Here is an 18,577-nt window from a genome sequence, read left to right on the forward strand (position 1 = left end):
CCATGATGTGAACATTCAAACCTTCTCAAATTGCTGTCCATAGTACCCAGTCATTTCTCTCTCGGCTCTACCTCTGAAAATTTCTACCACCTTAAATCACTTACATTATACCTAGCATGAATCTTTGAGAAAGTAAATAACATCCAAAGCATGCAAGGCAGTAATGCAATGTTAATAGGATTTAAACCTCCATATTACTGGTGTGAGTGTCTTTCCACTGACTGGTTGCTTGATTTTTTTTGAGAAATCTTAATTTTTTTCTTATATTTTGGTAAATATTTCATTATTTTATTCTTTTTGATGCTATTATAATGCAAATGTTTTCAGGATTTTACTTTTGAATCATTTCTTGTTGCCATATCTGAGTGTAATTTTTGAGAGGTGACATATCTGGCAACTGTGGTGAATTTATAAATTCTAGAATTTTTTGTGAAATTGTATTTGCTGAATAATGTTCTTAAAATCTGTGAACAGTAGCAAGTTCTTCTTCCCTTTTCCCTTCCTCCATTCTCACGTTCCCTTCCCTATTCTTCCTTCCTCACTTTCTCCCCCTCCCTCCCTCCCTCCTACTCTCCCCTTCTTTCCTTTCTTCCTTCCTTCCTTCCTTCCTTCCTTCTTTCCTTCCTTTCTTCTTCCTTCCTTCCTTCCTTCCTTTTTTCCTGTGACTCTCTCATCTGGTTAAACACTTAATTGTATTGAACAGAAGTAGCCAATGTAGCCAACAAGGCATTGACCTTGTTTATAATCTTAAATCAATATTTTCTCACCATTTTTAATAATACTCATTGAGTGTTTTCCATGTGGTTTGTATTATGGTGAGGCATTTTCTTTCTCTTTCTAGTTTGTTGAGTACTTTTTATCATGAAAGCACATTTACCAGCTCTGCCAGCACAACTTATTGAAGAGGCTGTCTTTCTTCCATCCTATTTTTGTAGGGGCCTTATCAAGGATTAGGTAGCCATAGTTCGATGGGTTCATTTCTGAGTCTTCAATTCTATTCTCTTTGTCCTCAGGCTTGTTCTTGTGCCAATACCAAGCAGTTAATTTATTTTTATTTTTTACTATAGCTTTCTAATAGAGTTTGAGTTTGGTATTGATATTCCTCCTGTGCTGTGCTTTTTTCTAAGGATTGTTTTGCTGTCTGGGGTCTTTTGGTATTCCATATGAATGTTTGGATTTCTTTCTCTATATTATTAAGGAATGATGTTGAGATATTGATGGGCATTACATTGCATTTGTAGATAGCCTTTGGCAGGATTGACATTTTCATGATGTTGATCCTCCCAATTCAGGCACCTAGGAGGTTTTCCCACTTCCTTAGTTAGTTCTGCTTTAATTTCCCTTTTCAAGTTTTAAAAGTTTTCATCATAGAGGCCCTTCACTTCTTTGGTTAATAACTAAATGCCCATAAACAAGGCCATACTAAATCTACAAGCATAATCATGTTCATTGCAGCATTATTTACCCTACCTAAGATATGGATTCAACCCAGATGCCCCTCGATGGATGAATGGATCAAGAAGATGTGGAATTGATACACAATGGCATCCCATGCTGCCATCAGAAATACTGACATCACCCAATTTGTAATGAAATAGAAAGTCTTGGAAAAATTGTAGTAAGTAAAGTAAGTCAGACCCAAAGAAACATAGCTTCCCTGGTCTCCATCATTTCTAATAATTAATATGTATCTAGGATAGTCCTAATTGTGGATTACCACTACTTAATAGCTATATGCATATAAGCATATAAGATGATGTAAAGTGAAATCAACTCCAGGATATGCAATTGTTTTTAATGTACTGTATGATGCTATTTCTTTTTTTCTTTTCTCCTAACTTGATGATTTTATCCCCTGTTGTTACTATATCTAATTTTGGTACCTGGTGTATTGTATATGCCTTTATTTGTTTATTTGAATTAGGGAAATAACAAGACAATGAGATAAAGGACAAAAGGTAGACCTATGTAACAGCGATATTCACAAGACAATATGTTGGAAATAACTTTACAACATGGGAGGATGTGTGGGAGGGAAAGTAGAATAAAACATGGGAAGGGATAACAATGTTCAAGGAGAAATGTACTCACAACTTCAGATATGTATATATATATATATATATATATATATATAATTTTAACCCCTCTGAACATCCCTCAATGGAAATTCTTTTTCAAAGGAAAATATATTGAATTTTTAAATGACTTTTCTGGATTATGGAATATGATTATTATTTATTTCCATTCTGTTAATGTTTTCTCTTATCCTAATTAGTTTTTGAGTATTGAAACTTTTATTTCCAAGGAACTGATTCTATTTGGTCTTAATATACAGTCCTTTCATGGATACACTGATCAGTAACACACATTCCAAAATTTTTAGTTTTTGTTTTATTTTTTTATGTTGGGGATCAAACTCATATGGTATTGGATCCTAGAATGTTTTCGAACTCAGTTATCTAATGTGTTATTGAGGATTTGTAAAATAAATATTAATGAGGAATATTGTTTTGATTTTTTCTTATCCTATTTCTTATTGATTTCTGTGTCATTTATTGAACAATTTTCTTCCACACTTACTTGATTTCCCAGTGAATCATATAAAGTCTTTTTTACTACTTTTTCTTTGGTTCTTTTTTCCTATTTTTGATGGTTACCATGGTGATTACATTCAATATGCTAAAATTATAACACTCTAATTTGAATATATGCCAGCTTACCTTCAATATCACACAAAATTTTCTTTTCAACGGCTCCAGTCACACCCCTTCCAGTTGTTCATGCTCCAAAATTATATCTTTGTTCATTGCATGTTCCAAATATAAAAATAAAATATAAATATATTTTATACCCTTGTCTCTTAAATTATATACAAAATAAAATGTGACATCAGGCCGGGAGTTTGGCCTAGTGGTTAAAGTGCTTGCCTAGCATGCATGAAGACCCGGGTTCGATTCCTCGGTACCACATACATAGAAAAAAGCCGGAAGTGGTGCTCAGGCTCAAGTGGTAGAGCTCTAGCCTTGAGAAAGTCCAAGGACAGTGCTCAGGCCCTGAGCTCAAGCCCAGGACTGGAAAAAAAATAAAATGTGACATCACAAATTTACAATAGTAATCCTAGAGTAATTCTCCTTCAAAAATAACTGAAGTCCTCAAATCATGTATTAAACATGGGATTAAACAGTACTATGCTATTTATCCATAAAAATTGCTCCTGAGTTTCACTTTAGTGGGATTTTAATTTTCTTCATATGGATTTGAGTCATTATCAAATTTCCTTTCATTTTAATTTGAAGAACCCACATTAGCATTTTTTGTCCAGCAAGTCTAAATTTGATAAAATATTCCAGTTTACCTGAGAATATCTTAACTTCTCTGATTTTAGTAACATAGTTTTGCTGGATGTAGTATTCTTGTTTAACTTTTTTTTAATGTTTTGAATTTTATATGCGCATTGGACATTTTAATCCCAAAGTGTGAGAATTCTAGAAATCATATTCTCCCCATTATTGGAGCAATTTTTTCTCTTCAGAATGTTTTCCTTTTTTTATGATCTTATTGCTCAATCATTTTAGCCCATTTCTACACATAAAATATCATTGGCCTGGAAAGCAAACTGGCTGTCCTCTCATCTTTATCTTTCTTATAATTTTCCTCATGTATATAGTTGTTTTCTAATGTCCTCATTATATATGTCTAGCTTCAAAACAAGAAAAAAACAAAAGCAATGGGAGAGAAAATGGTTCACTAACTTAACTTCCCTGTACATCTCCTCAGCCTGTGGAGAAACCAGAGAAATTGGGAAATTTTGCAATGAAATATGACTTCTGCCACTCCCATGCATAGTTAGAAGAAACTATGAACACAATGGCCATAGACCCCTAAAGACTGAGTTTTTTTCAGTGCTTCAGATTGTTTATTTCTTCTGAGTAATCTGTTTTTCATATATTTTATTGTAATTAATAGAAGGGTTACATTATATTCACCAGATAGAAGGTGCATTACTTCCATACATTGATACCCTTTCACATGTCTTGGTCCCCATTTCCCTCCCCCCACCCCCATCCCTCATCTTGTTTCACCCCCCCTTCCCTATCCAATTTCAAATAACCAAATACAAATATATCCAATATATCAGATAACAAAGTGAGATATTGTAACAATATGAGATAACCAAGGGACAGCAAAAGAAATGAGAGATAACATAGTACATTAAGGACAACAATCACTCGTTATATGGCTTTTGTTTCTATATCCTGGCGGTCCTTTCATTTAGCATCATTCTATATGGCCTTATGTATCTAGGTTTTGTCCTATTGTAAATCTCTGCTAGGAGAGCCCAAGGTTTCTACTGATTATGACAAATGAGGGAAGTGGATCAACAAGATGTGGTATTCATACACAATGGAATTCTAGGCTGTTGTCAGAAAGAATGACATTGCCCCATTTGTAAGGAAATGGAAGGACTTAGAAAAATCATATTAAGTAAGCCAGACTCAAAGGAACATAGGCTCAAAGATTGAGATTCTTGAAGAATGGATTTTTTATCCTCTGTCTGCACATGACTTTATGTCACCTCTAGGGTAGATGTTCCATAAACAATTCTCAGATGCCTGCTGTGAAGTGAAGGAATAGGTGATGCATGTCTGTTACTGTAAAATGGGATATTACCTTTACTACCATTAATCACAACCTGAATTTCAAGACTTTCCCCTGGAAGTGGCTTTCAATGACTGTAGATTTCCAAACTAGCTACAACACGAGCATTCTGCCATCTTCCTTCATGTGCAGGCACCATGTTCCAGTGCTGTCCTTCTGTTTCCTGAGCTATCCTTTCTCCAGTTTGTCATATTCCCATACATTTCTGAGACAATAGCCAAATAATCTGTATTTTGTAGCTTCTTTAGCCAATTGTTTGCTTACTTTTTGATTACATCGGCGTATAGCTCTCTCTTTCCTTGTGTAAAATGAAATTACCATGAAAATAAGGCTCTGTGAGTACATTTTTTTGCTCTAGGCTAATGCTCTACCACTTGAGTCACAGCTGCTTTCACAGCATTTTTTGTGCTTAATTGTAGATAAGATTATCACAGACTTTCCTGCCTGCACTGGCTTGGACCCATGACCCTCAGATTTCAGCCTCCTGAGTCAATAGTGTAGCAGGTGTGAGTCACTAGTGCACTTTTTAAGGTGGTTTTCTAATACAAACTTCTGCTTCTGGTCTGGTGAGTTCTATTTGTCAAGGTTGGTATCTTCTTATATAGCTGAAAAATTATCAAGGAATTTTCCTAGGAATCCTCTGTTCTTGCTCCATCCCTTTTCACATGGGATCGATCTCTTCCTTGTATTAAAAACATCAACAAGTCTTGGTTTTCCATTGGCAAGATTTCAAATAAAACTTTATTACCAAGTCTTTACAGAGGGTATGCCAACTTTGTTTCTTTCAATAAAGTGTAATTGCTGCAGGGCAATTATACAGTGGGATGTGTGCCTGTGTGTACGTGAAAAATGACATTTTAAATGCTTTGTGGGGAAAAACAACTATTCTGGATTGAATTGAATGTGAAATTGGCTTTCCACTTGGAAAAAAAAATCGTAGTGCCTTATAAGAGCTTTAAGCATCTCACCTCAAATGAAGCCTCTCAGAGCACAATATACTAGCTGTCCTTGTTTACAGAAAAAAGAAATCCTTTGTAAACATGGATGATAACAAGAACTTGAGAAAGTATAGCAACAAATATACAAATGTGTCTCAGTATCTAGGGAAAATAACTATTACTGGAATTCTATATCAATCAATCAATCTATCTATCTATCTATCTATCTATCTATCTATCTATCTATCTATTTACATGCCTACCTACCTAGCTGTTATCTCTGTGAGAGGTAAAACTCATGAGCTTGAAGTAACTGAAATTTTGATGCTGTATTTTTCCCTGAGCCAGGAGAAACAGGCTGAGTATGTTTGTTCAGGCTGAGTGTGTTATAGTCTTTCTCACTTCAGTCCTCTGTTATGTACTCTTCTTCCCCTTTTGAATGACTGAGGAACTCTCCTGTATCTAACAAACTGCATCTCACAGCCAATCTCCTCTACCACAGGTGGCAGTTCAGTGTTAAGATGCCTCTGAACGATTGGCTTCATTTGTGTTACCAGAACTAGGGGGACCCAGTCTTATGCACAAGAGGTAGAGGATTATAATTCCTCAACATTCTTTATTTCTATGGGACTTAGGCCTGGGTTTTTAAATTTTCGTGCCCTGGGGGATGAATGATCAAATTAGTTGTCATGTATAATGCATCTTTTATGGAAATGGAGATTTTGTATTGTGGCTAAAGAAATACCAACTTTCATTTGCTTCTTCCTACTTGAATGAACTACTAACAGTCTACCTGACACACAATAAAAAAGGAAGGGCATTGAACAAATATAAAAAGACTGACTTACAGTAACATAACCAGGATCCTGTCCTATGAAAGGATCTGTATAAACATTTAAAATACATAAAATAGAAACAAAATAACTCCGGTTTCCAACTGAGGAGCGTAGATAAATATATATATCTATATTTTTGATGAACCTGTGGTAGCCATCTGCATATCTGAATTTGTTTTGTACTTCCTTAACTTGCCTTTCTGCTTCTGTATACCTGCTTGCTAAGACCTTGAGGAAAGTAGTAACTATTCTCGTGGTTAATCGGCAACCACCCACTAGCCCTGGACCCCAGACACTCCCGGATCTGGAGAATGAGTTAACGACCCTCCAATCATTGCTAGAAGTTTGGTATGAATTTTCCCACGTGGTGTATTGATTTGCTGTCCATGCTTACTGGGGCCTTCCCCCACCAAAGAATGTATAAAAGGTGCTGTAATTTTGGGCTCGAGGCCTCTGGTCTGCACTGGGTTATCAGTGCGCAGAGACCCATGCTCGAGCTCGTCAATAAACGACTCATTGCAGTTTGCATTGATCTTCGGCTACTGGCATCCTTCCGGGGGGGCTCCAAGTTTCTGGGCATTACAAAACCAAAGGACAAAACTTGTCAATATGATGTTGGTGGTATGCTTGCTTAACCCGTTTCCCATTTTGTTCAATCTGTTTCATTTAAGTGTGTCTTAGGCACATATCTCTACAATTTTAACACAATGGATTAGACTATGTCATGAACCATCCTGTGAGTAATTTGCCAGGACATATTTTAAAGTACATGTTACCTCTGATGACAGCTTATCTTAGCAGCTAGATTTTGAGAGAGACAGCAGAAGGATCTGAAATCTCAGGCAAAAATAGGTTCTCAAAGCCTTCTTTGTGCTTGCATTTGCTATTTTCCCAAAGTCATGCTGAGTCAAATGTGAAGCCACACACTTGCCGTTCTGATACAAAAGATCATTGCCAGGCACTCATGAATACAAAGATGAAAGAGCACCAGACCAAATGTGTCTTTCATAGAACATTCCACATTTAGTTTTAAGGCTATGACAGAGAAATGGTATATAGCTAATGAATGAGAATTCAGACATAAGAACTATCCTCAAGAAACTGATAGGCATTAAGCTTCAACTGCTCTAAAATATCTCTCCATTCCTCATGTTGAGGAGGGAGAGTAAGGCCCTGGTATTCGAATGGCTAGGGAGGAATTCCAATCTTAAGGCTAAGTGTTTACACATGTTGGCATTGCCATGAAAATTTTGGAAGGCACTGTTTTCAGACTGCTCTTATGTACTTTATACATAAGTTACCCTGGTTTTCTATTTTCTTTTAATGATTATGAACTTTCAAATATAACTTAAAGGCTGGTTTTATTATTTGATTGCCTTATGCCACAACTGTATAATATTTCTGTGGTGGTAATATAGTGTTAAATTTTAATGGAAGTAACTGGTATTAATTTAAAGGGTTATTCAAACTGAAAATTAAGAAACTATGGAAAGGCTAAGCAATCATATCAAGATATTATTTTCTACATTGTATGGTGCATTTTATAGCAATGAGGTTGAATGTTTATTCGTATAAAGGACATAAAAAGATAGAACCTATTCTTACTTGATTTTTATTTTGTTATTTTTCTATTGTACAATCTCTGCTAAGTGGTTGACACACAAAATTGTAATTCCATGTCCTTTGACATGCATGTATTCTCACTGTGAATAGAAAGAAAAGGAGAGAAATGAAAAAAGAAAAATGTGAGAAAGAACAAATCTTTCATCAGGGAAAAATTCTGCGAGGGCCAAACGTCTTGAAGAATTTATTATTATATTGAACTTGACCCAAATCTGAAACTCTTGACATTTAATGCTTGAAAATTTGTCAGTTTTCTTGGCTCCCTCTTCAGAACTCGATCCCAGCTTCTTCTGTAAGATCCTGAAACAGGCAAATACAATGTGCTTTGGCCTAAGGAGGCAGCAGGTGACAGACTCTATACTGCCCACAACATTCTTAGATGCTTTGTTGAAAATCCTGTGCACATTGATGTGTGTTCATGAAGCTGGCTGGGAGAAGGTCCACATTCATTGGTTTTTTACCCTAACTTTTCCTCCTAAGGTGCATGATGCCAGAGAAAAGAAAAGTTAACTGTGTGAAGCTCAGCAGACGTCTTTGTTAGGATGCTAGTGATTTTTTTTAATCCACATTTCTTTCACTTTCTTAGCTTCAGTCATCCTTGAAGAGAGCAGATCAAACTTTGTATTTTAATTAGGATTTTCAGTGCTCATGGCCTTGAGGAGAAAGGCGTTGAAAAAGAAAGAAAAAGGAATTCTATAGATTTCTGTGGAAGTAGAAAGGGCCAAAGTTGTTCTCTTTGTAATTAGCATTTACATTGTGTAAGAGTAAATAACAAACTCTGGTTTGAGTATGTGATTCAGAACCAAATGAACTAAAATGGATGAATATTTTGAATTAGAAATAGTAGTTTACAGCTACACCACAACCCAACATATGTGATTGCTTCTGAATTGGAAGTACTAGAAAATACTAAGAGAAGAGAAAAAAATATTAGAAATGCTCTTTCGTGGCCAGTTATAAGATTTGCAAACAGGCTTATCCTGTGTCATTCCTTAATTATTAGTCAAAGGTAAAGTATAGCATATTTTTTTAAGATCAGAGCAAAGAGAATCAACTTCCCCATCAACATTTTGACAGGCCTTCTAAAAGACTTTATGCATAATTCCAATTATAATTTCTCCATAACCATGATATGAATAATAAAAAGAATATGGATGTTTTAAATAATGTCTATGCCCCCCTTTGAGCTATTCTTTGTAATATCATCTTCTTTTCTTACTTCAATTGAAATAAGTACAATAGAGAATTGTTGACCACATGAATAATAATTTGGCATCAGTCTGACAATTCCCCACCCATAAATTTACATTCTGTCTGGGAAATGTATTTTTGGAGTAGGGTAAGTCACTTGCTAATGTTCAAAGTACAAGATTAAAATGTTTTCTGTACATGTTTCCATTACTGAAATTTGGATATTATATTATGTTCTAGAGGTTACCAAGCATGATTTGCATTGAAATTCTTCTGTTCTCATGTACTAGTATTTGGGCTTAATCATGATAAATTCTTTGTCTACAAACCACAATAGTTTTTCTCTAGAAAGGAACATTATATTTTGTGTAAGACCTCATCTTCTGTAAAATTTTATTTTGTCTAAATCTTGAGAATAATTTAGAGTTGCTCATCAGAGAAATCTCTAGTGAAAAAAATGAAATTTATAGTACACAAGACGAGCTTCAACCACCACCTGTTCTACTGAAAACATTTGTCTCAAATAATATGACAATTCCAAAAAGATGATGGGTTAGGTCACTGTATTATCTTTTATTAATTCATATAGCAATCAACTCTTCTTAAAGCTACTATTTGGGATTGTTTATTTATTTGTCGAACATAATGAAAAAAAGTAGTATACTCATCCACTTATGTTATTATGTGTTCCGAATTTCATACTCTGTTATTCATATAGGAAAATAACCCCATTTCAAGAAAAAGAGATGACAATATTCAAGTTTCTTCACATATTAAGGGATGTGAGACAAAACACATGGGTAGTAATAATTGTATTATTGTATTCTCCTTTCCAAATGCATCCAAGTCCCAATCCTCCTTATACACACAGAAGCACTCCCACTCATAGCTACAGAGCCAGTGAAAGACAGCCATTTCACTGCCCAGGCCTTTACAGTCAGCCATTACCTGACCCACAGTCAGGTGTGTTTCTGAATGAATTCATCTTCTGAATTAAGCTTTTGGATGTCTGCTATGCTGAAACACAGACTCTGTGGTGGCTAGCAAGGACTCGGGGAGAACTGTATCAAGATATATGAACTGTATGAATGGAAGTATTTAAAATTCTAAGAGAAGGATGAACTTGGTCTTGGTCCTTTTTCGCTGTTGAAACTGCTGGGGTGTCACAAACGACAAGAGTTTTTTGCTCACAGTTGTAGAACCTGAACCCTGAGCTCAAGGAGCACATGGGAAGCCTTTCTTCCTGGCTCCCTCCTCCTGAGGATGGCCCGGACAGCGCAGAGCTCTCTCTGATGTTGTAAGGGCGTGGATTCCATTTGTGAAGGCCCCTCCCTAGTGACCAAACCATCTCCCAAAGTATTCACTTTCTGATATCACACCACTAAGGATTGGCACTTGAAGATCGGAAATTGAGAGTGATACAAACACTTAGGCTGCAACAAATTGGAGTCAGATTTACAAGTAACACAGAACCGTCCTCCTTTCTGAAGCCAAAGATGGGAGAACGCATTCCTTTTCCACTAGAGCTTGGGATCTGTCTTGGAGAAACCTGAAGGGAATCACACACACACATACACACATGCAATGTAGCTATCACTACACAATACTTGTGGACACTACATGCATATTTTAACTTTCTCACTCATAGGGAACAAGGTTTTAATTAGCTGTTACTGTGGTGTAGGTTGAAATCTACTAAAATCTCATTGTTTTCCTTTCTTGCAAACAAAAGTGGAGTAGAAAGAATTTTTGTACTGACAATCATACCCTCAAGTGTTAACAATATTCACCATGGTTTAAGAGAGTAATTAGGTTGTTTTTTTTTCTGCGATACTTGCATAGCAATTACAGTGGGACCTTTGTTCTATTTATACATACAAGTGACATATCTTAACAGGATAGTTTATAAAAAAAAGAAACATGTAATAATAGCTCAATCCTCTAACAGAAAAATTACACAATAGCTCCTAGATGACCTTACTTTAGGAAAAATTTCACTGAAAGACACCTGTATAAGAGCTCAATTTCCCCATGTTCAAGCTGAATTCACCATGCTGAGTTGCCCAAGGACACCTTTCTTGTCCTGTTACTGATGGAAATGATTTCCAGGTGCTTTGTGATTCAGGTCCATCCTGCCTTAGACAATACAATGACCTCAAACATCACAGCTCTTTAATTGACTGGCTAAGTGTGCTCTATAGAAAATATTTTCTTCATTTTTACTTTGTAAGTATATTTGAAGTAAATTTGGATAGGAACAGCAGCTCCCATGTTGAAGAGCAATTCTGCATTTAAACACTGTTTACAAATATCACTTCAAACATTAAGGGCTTATTTCATTTTTTATATCACAGGAATTTTAAATATGATGTGACAATCTAAGCTCTAAGTTTCCTTTTCATCAGTTTAACCCAGGTCTTTATTGGGCAGTTCTGAACACGGCCGAGTTTCTAACTGAAAACCGGAAACATGTGGTTAAAATATCCACATCTGACTCTGACAGTTTGCCCATAGCCTTTCATGTGATATTTTGGTGATGCCTGAATAATATGCTTATGATTGCCCAGATACATTTTGCCATGCTGAGCTACCAAAAAATTACTTTTGATTTTTATCAGTTTTGTTGAAGAGTATACTAATAGAAATTTACATCTTAGTATGAATAAGGCCATAATCTTCCAAGTTGCCTCCTCTCCTAAGGTACACATCATGCCAGTTAACAAACTAATTTGCTGCCCATCACAGCCTGTTTCTCTGAGCAAGTGTTCACAGGATCCCCTAAAATTCCTTGTACATGCTCCCATTTTTTCAGGAATCTTGGGTGCACATTCTCAAACTGAGATTCTGAAAGTTTCCCCAATGATGGCATGCAAACACTGCCATGTTTGAGCCATATTAACTCTCTGGGGGCACTTGAGACTTCACTTAGAGTAGTGCAGTCTTCACAGGGTAGGTTCTAGACATAGGGAGATGCAAAGATGGTTTTCCTTGTGGAGGGGCAAGTCACCCCGAATCACTCTGTCAATCGTCACTAGCTTTCTAAGCCTCGTGGAGCCCTAATTCCACTAGTTAGAAGTAGAACATAAAGCATTTTAAAATAAAATCATCCTCAACTTCAGAAAATGTGCTTTAGGTACATGGTAGAGTTTTATTTAGTCATGCAAAAGAAGGAGATGATGCCATTTGCCAGAAAATGGGTATAGCTAGCATTAAGTGAAATCAGTCAAACATTGAAAGACAAATGTTATTTTCTGTTGGAATTTAGGTTTGAGAGCATATGACATGATTACAAAGGAAGCCAATTCGAAGGACCAGTGGGAGTCAGCATCAAGAGGGTTGCATTGGGCTGGTTGGATCAAGAGAGAAATCAAAATTGGATCATCTGTGCAAGTGCAAAAACAGAACTCTGAAGCCCACTATCCCATAAATTAGTAATAATAAAAGCAGGACACATTTCCAGCCAATGTCTATGCAGGGAGGTAGGACACAGCTTTCTTTTCCTGGCTCTCATTTGAGCATGTTGTTACAGCATTGCTCTAATTGGTGGATTCCAGTCTTTCTTGCTGCTCATTTTCATGTCTCTTGCCTGGAGCTGCTGGGGAAACTAACAAAGCCTTCAGCATCACTGGGGGGTGAATCTCTGTTTTCTTAGGATTGCTCTGATCCTCCTCGACACTCAACAAAGGGTGTAACCTTTCCATCCAGTTCAATCAGAAAACACAGAGAAGGGAGGTAGAGAGCTTTATGCCCAGGAATATCAATGGGGTCAGAGCAGAAGACCAAGATGAAAGAGGGACAGAAAGACTCAGGATGGGAAGGAAAGAAGCTCTGCATGGACTGCCCCAGGCTTTTAATCAGACGTTTCCTGCTTTTTGTATTGGAGAAAACTGACGAAGGAAGATAAGTATACCAACTTCATTACTAAGAATGCAGAATGCCACTCAGCTGTGTGATCCTACATGTGAGGGAACCAAGTTTCCCCCTGGATTAAACACATTATTGATCTGATACGTGATTTTATTTCCTCATGTGTTGGGAACGCTGGCCTTGGGAAGATTGGCCATTTCTGGGGATGAATCCCCCAAGATCTGACACACCTGGGAGAAGCTCTCTGTCTCTTTTTGAACAAAGTGAGAAAACTCTTACAAGGGAAACATGGTGAGTACTGCAAGCAACTGCCCTTTCTCAGGGGGGAAGTTCTGACCTGTTGTGTGTGTGTTTGTGTGTGTATATAAATAATATATATATATAGAGAGAGAGAGAGAGTGTGTGTGTGTGTGTGTGTGTCTGTGTGTTATTTACAGTTTGGGAGGTTGGGTATGCATTTTATAAGTAATCATTTTTTTTTAATTTTTGGTGATAAAGCTGCCTACCTCAGCCTGCTCCTAAGTTTCCTTTTGTTTTTGTTATCCTATTTCCATCTGTTTAGGAAAACATAACTTTACTTGCTGATCACAAATGGAAGTGTCAGCTTACAGAAAGTTTAGAAAGTCACCCATCTTTTTCTGTTGATTGAGCATTTCGCTCAAAGTGAACAGTTGAAACCCATAGAATTTCAAGCAAATCCTGCAACCAATCACACTACATCTGAAATATAACCATATTACAAATTGATGTGGATTTTAAACAATCTGTTTTCTTTGGCTTTAGAAGTTGCCCAATAGCATATTGCATTAAGAACAAAATGTTCTTTAATCAGGATCAAATTACAATCTTATGGCAGTAACACGTCACTACATAGAGGGAATATTGGAATTTTATGAGCAGTCTTTAGACAAAACATCTAAAGACAACAAGATTTTGATTATTAAAAAGCTATTTTTTAGTTTGCTGAACAAAGATAAATATTAAGCATTCAATTTTATTTGATTGAACTCTAAATTTTTTAATCCATGTATGCAAAGCAGACGTGAAAGAAATGGTAAATATATCTTGGTGTGACGGTTTGAAAAGTCTGGCTTAATCTAAAAGCAACTTTCCATCTGGCAGGCACAATAAGAAAATGGAATTTGTAGGGCTGGTCTCTGTTTCTTCATGTGAATAATCATAATTAGTATAATATCTGCAGTCTAGTCTGATTAGTTTTCACTTCTGTTTTTCAGTATATTAGTGTAGATGTACATGTAGGATCATGTTTCTATTACCCTATAGCTTTAAAAAAAATTGGAAAAATATGTGGATATTTGAGGTGTGTATTTTGGACACACCATTGGTTGCCTGCTCAATACTTCTTGTTTGCTTCTTGGCAGGATCCAGAGGATAATTACGTTCCTTCTAGAAGATGGCATTGCCAGCTCCTACATGTGTATCCCCAAGGTCTTGGGCCTGTGTAATCTAGCAAAGAGCAGAAGAAGCATGCCTGAGCTCTGACAAGCGAGAGGTGAAGAAAAATCTGCGGGAGGACACATCAGCAATGGCTCCCCCTTATCTTGCTTCCCTGATACCTGTGTGCAAATTCTGCCTGACAAAACCATCTGTGAAGAGATGAGGAATGCATTTCCCCAGGCTTGTATGAATAAGAGAAGTTGGCTTATGTAGTTCTCCCACCTGTGGACACCTGGTGATGAGATAGAATGTGTCTCCCTATTGTTCATCATTTATTATTATTATTATTATTATTATTATTATTATTATTATTTTATTGTTATTATTCTGGCATTTACACCCATTTCATGTCAACCAATAGAATCTGCTTTGCTTAAGTATTTAGAAATCTATGTACAAAATCCAAGTTAGGCCTTTGTTTTCTAAGGGTCTCTGTCTTGGGCTTGTGTGCAGTTTAATGATTGAGCAATCGAGGACCTCACACATGTGGGACTATGGTCGGAACACCAAAAGGAGCCTCTCAAGCAATGTTGTGTGCAGGTGTGTTTTGCTCATGACACTTGGAAGTATTTGGATTTAGATTTTAATGGTCACCTTATATCCTGATTTATTGCCCACATTTTTTATTTAATATTATAAGAAGCACATATTTGTTGTGATCATAAAAGCACCTGTTTTAATAGAACCTCATTTGTCCTTATGTGATAAGTGATATAATGTACAGGCCCTTGGTTCTCTTTAAGCAGCTATAAGGAGGAGTGGCCACTTAACAAAGCACTTGGTGAATACACCCTTTTCAACATTCTCACCCATCCCTCCCCTCTCCTCCCCTTCCTCTTTCCTATTGATTTTGTAGAATATACATTGGATTCTTGACTGTATTCCTCCCTCTTCTTTTGCCTACACTTTTTCCCTTTGTGTACTTTTGATGTTGATGTTTTATACTTTAAGTAGCTATGTAGTTGCTTACAAATTACTCATACTCTATTTAGAAGGTCAATCAGTATTCTTGATTGTTATTGCTATTTTGTTTCACACTCCATAGTAATTGCTAATAGGTTTTGATAAAATACTCAGTATTTTATTTTTTTAATTTTTATTATAATTAGTAGAGGTGATAGAGTTATATTCACCAGATAGAAGGTGCATTACTTCACACACATTGATACCCCTTTTCATGTTTTTGTCCTCATTTTCCTCCAGAGAATGCTAGCTAATCATTTTCTACCAGTATATCAATTCAATTCCAGAACAATTGACTTTTTCTCTTAAGTTATTCTGAAGTAAGATTTCCAAAATCCTTGAGCAAAAACACTTCTGAAACCAATTTTTACAACCTTACCTAATATGGGAGATTGGGAGGGAGACTCGTGCATTTAGTTTGGTGTTTTAATGTCTGCTTTGGTACATCTGAAATGAATAAAACTAGTGTGATTCATAACATATGGATGATCCGATGCTGGAGTCACAGGCATGTAAAACACATTAAAGCCATTCTGTGGTGGATCCATAAAGCCCCACAACATAAAGCAAGTACAAAATAATGAACATTAATCCAGATATCTGAAGGATCTGAAACAGCGCTGTGTGTTCTAATAACCCCTGAGAGCGCCAGCTGTTCTGAAGGAAAACCTGAAGTAATGTTGGTAGCTGGAGGAAGAGAAATAAAATACAGGTCGTCTTTCCCAGCATTGTGCAGAGGATTTTCAGCACACTTGTGTAAGGGCTACTTGGAAAGGAGAATTGACTTCACTTTCTGGTTTCTTTTGACCTTTGACGCAGCCTTGGTGTCAGGAAGTCTTCCCCTCTGTGCCTCCCTTGCTCATGCTCAGATTCAGCACCCTTCCTTGTGTGTCATCGGTGAGGAAAGCACAGCCAGCCACCATCTGATGCACACCAAGTCCCCCCACCCCAACTCTTCTCGGTTTTATCTGACTTCCTAGAATCATACAATTGGAGCAGAGCTTGAAGTCATCCCATCCTTCCTCTGCCTGGAGGGGGGACTACCCTAGTTTTCCTGAACAGATGAGCCAACACAGCCTGTTCAGAAGACATCAAGCCAAAGCGAATCAAAAGCCTCCACCAGTCACGCAGGCCTGAGCAGACACCAGTGTTTGCAGGAAATCATCATCATTACCATCAAACATCATTTTCCAAATATCCACATATGTCTACGTGCTTGTGAATTCAGACTTCAGAGAGGGTTCCAGAAGCCTAGAAGTGAGGACTGAGAGACACTGCTAAGGTGCCTGGGTGGCATCTGTCTGTCTGTCTGTGCATGTGGTACAGTGTGGGACAGCCCAGACGATTCCGTCTCTTCACACAATGAGCTATTTCCACGGACCACTCAGAAGCTCCAGATCACTTTCTTTCCCTTCCCTTTTCTTCCCTACTCTACCCTCCTCTCTTCTCCTCTCTTCTTGTTGTCTCCATTCCTCTCACCACCCCTCTATATTCTTCTCCTCTTCCCCCTCCTCCCTTCCTCTCCCCTTCTCTTCTTCAACCTCTTCTCTTCCATTTTTCCTTTCTCAGTTCTTGAAGCCATGTTCTTTACCTTTGCGTTCCTTTCCTACATTCCTTCTCTTTTCTCTCTTAGCTTCTTGCCTCCCTGCCTCTTCTTCTCTTCTTCCCTTCTCCTTACCTCTCCTTTCTTCCTCTCCTTCTCTTTTCTTTCCCTCCCTTCTTCTCCCCTCTTACTTTCTTTGAAAAAAAAATGACCTTGTAATTACAATTAGTTATTTCCTTTTGACATAAGTCCCTTCCCTTCCTCTGCTGGCTCCTTTGCCTTTTTCCTGGGAGGGGTGACCAGAGCTCGTGGGGTTCTCCTTTCCTGCCCATAATCTCAGTGCTCTTTCCTTCCCCCACCTGTGCCATGATCAGGCTGGAACATGCTGCTGTCCTTGGAGGTGAGCCTTCCCACGATTCTAAGACATTGGATTACAGGGAAGTTATGAAGTCGGGTTTGCCCACGTGGCCTCCAGAGCCAGGCACTGCTCTCACTGCGTAGCTTCTCCACCGAGGAAAGAGGGATCTAAAGCAAAGGCTCAGCCCACAGGCAGTGCATGTTATGAAAATACGCACTGTCTTTTGTTGGCTACAAGATGCCTATGACTGCGTTACCGAAAACCACCGACAACTGAAAGCATGCTTTGCGAGCAGTGAAGAAACCTCAGAGATGATAATGATGGAGTGCTTAGGGATTACAAGTGAGTTGGACGTGTGGCTGTCTTCCCCACTGCCTGGGAGGCCGGGTGAGGAGACTCTTGGTCTGAGGCTAGCCCGGACTCAAGGGTGGCATGTCTGCTGTCATCCCAGCTGCACAGGAACTGCACAGGAAGGTGGGGTGAGTGAGCAGGTGCTAGTTCATTCCCAGACACCTGGGAGCACAGGTTAGAAAATTCATGATATTACAGCAGCAAAGCACTTAAGACATTGTGTGATTGTGTGGTCCTGCAGTTGTAGGTAGCAAACACTGTCCTGACAGTGATGGGCTACTCCGAAAAATCGCTCAAGACCTGGTCCTAAAAGAGGGTAAGCTAGAACTTTCTGAGAAGTAGAATCCTTGTAAAATCCTTGCGGATTTCAAAAATCAATTATCCTGTCAAAGCAGACCATTTATTATCCCTGTGACTGGATGTCACAGGAAAAATAAAAGAAAAAATACAAAACAATAAAGACAAAAAACCCACTGCTGTTAGCATCCAAGATGATATTAATTGCTTATATTTTAGTAAGTTTTTTATTGCTCCATAATATCAGTGAACTGTCATGATGCTATTATGGATTCAAGAAGTAATATATTTTATAATCATCCCATTTGAAAGAAAACTTTAAGGTCAGATAATTTTGGCCATTTTTTCCAAGTGATTTGATTCATCAGAGTTGAGTCTAAATTCCAAAACCTTGTGAGTGAAGTTTAATTATTTCTATTCTGTGGCCATATACATTTTGCTAATAGTTATGAACTGGTGTTATAAACTGAGAATACATTGGAGTTATGAATTA

This window comes from Megascapheus bottae, chromosome 2, assembly GCF_031878675.1.
Source record: "Megascapheus bottae isolate mThoBot1 chromosome 2, mThoBot2.hap1, whole genome shotgun sequence".
NCBI classification, from domain to species: domain Eukaryota; kingdom Metazoa; phylum Chordata; class Mammalia; order Rodentia; family Geomyidae; genus Megascapheus; species Megascapheus bottae.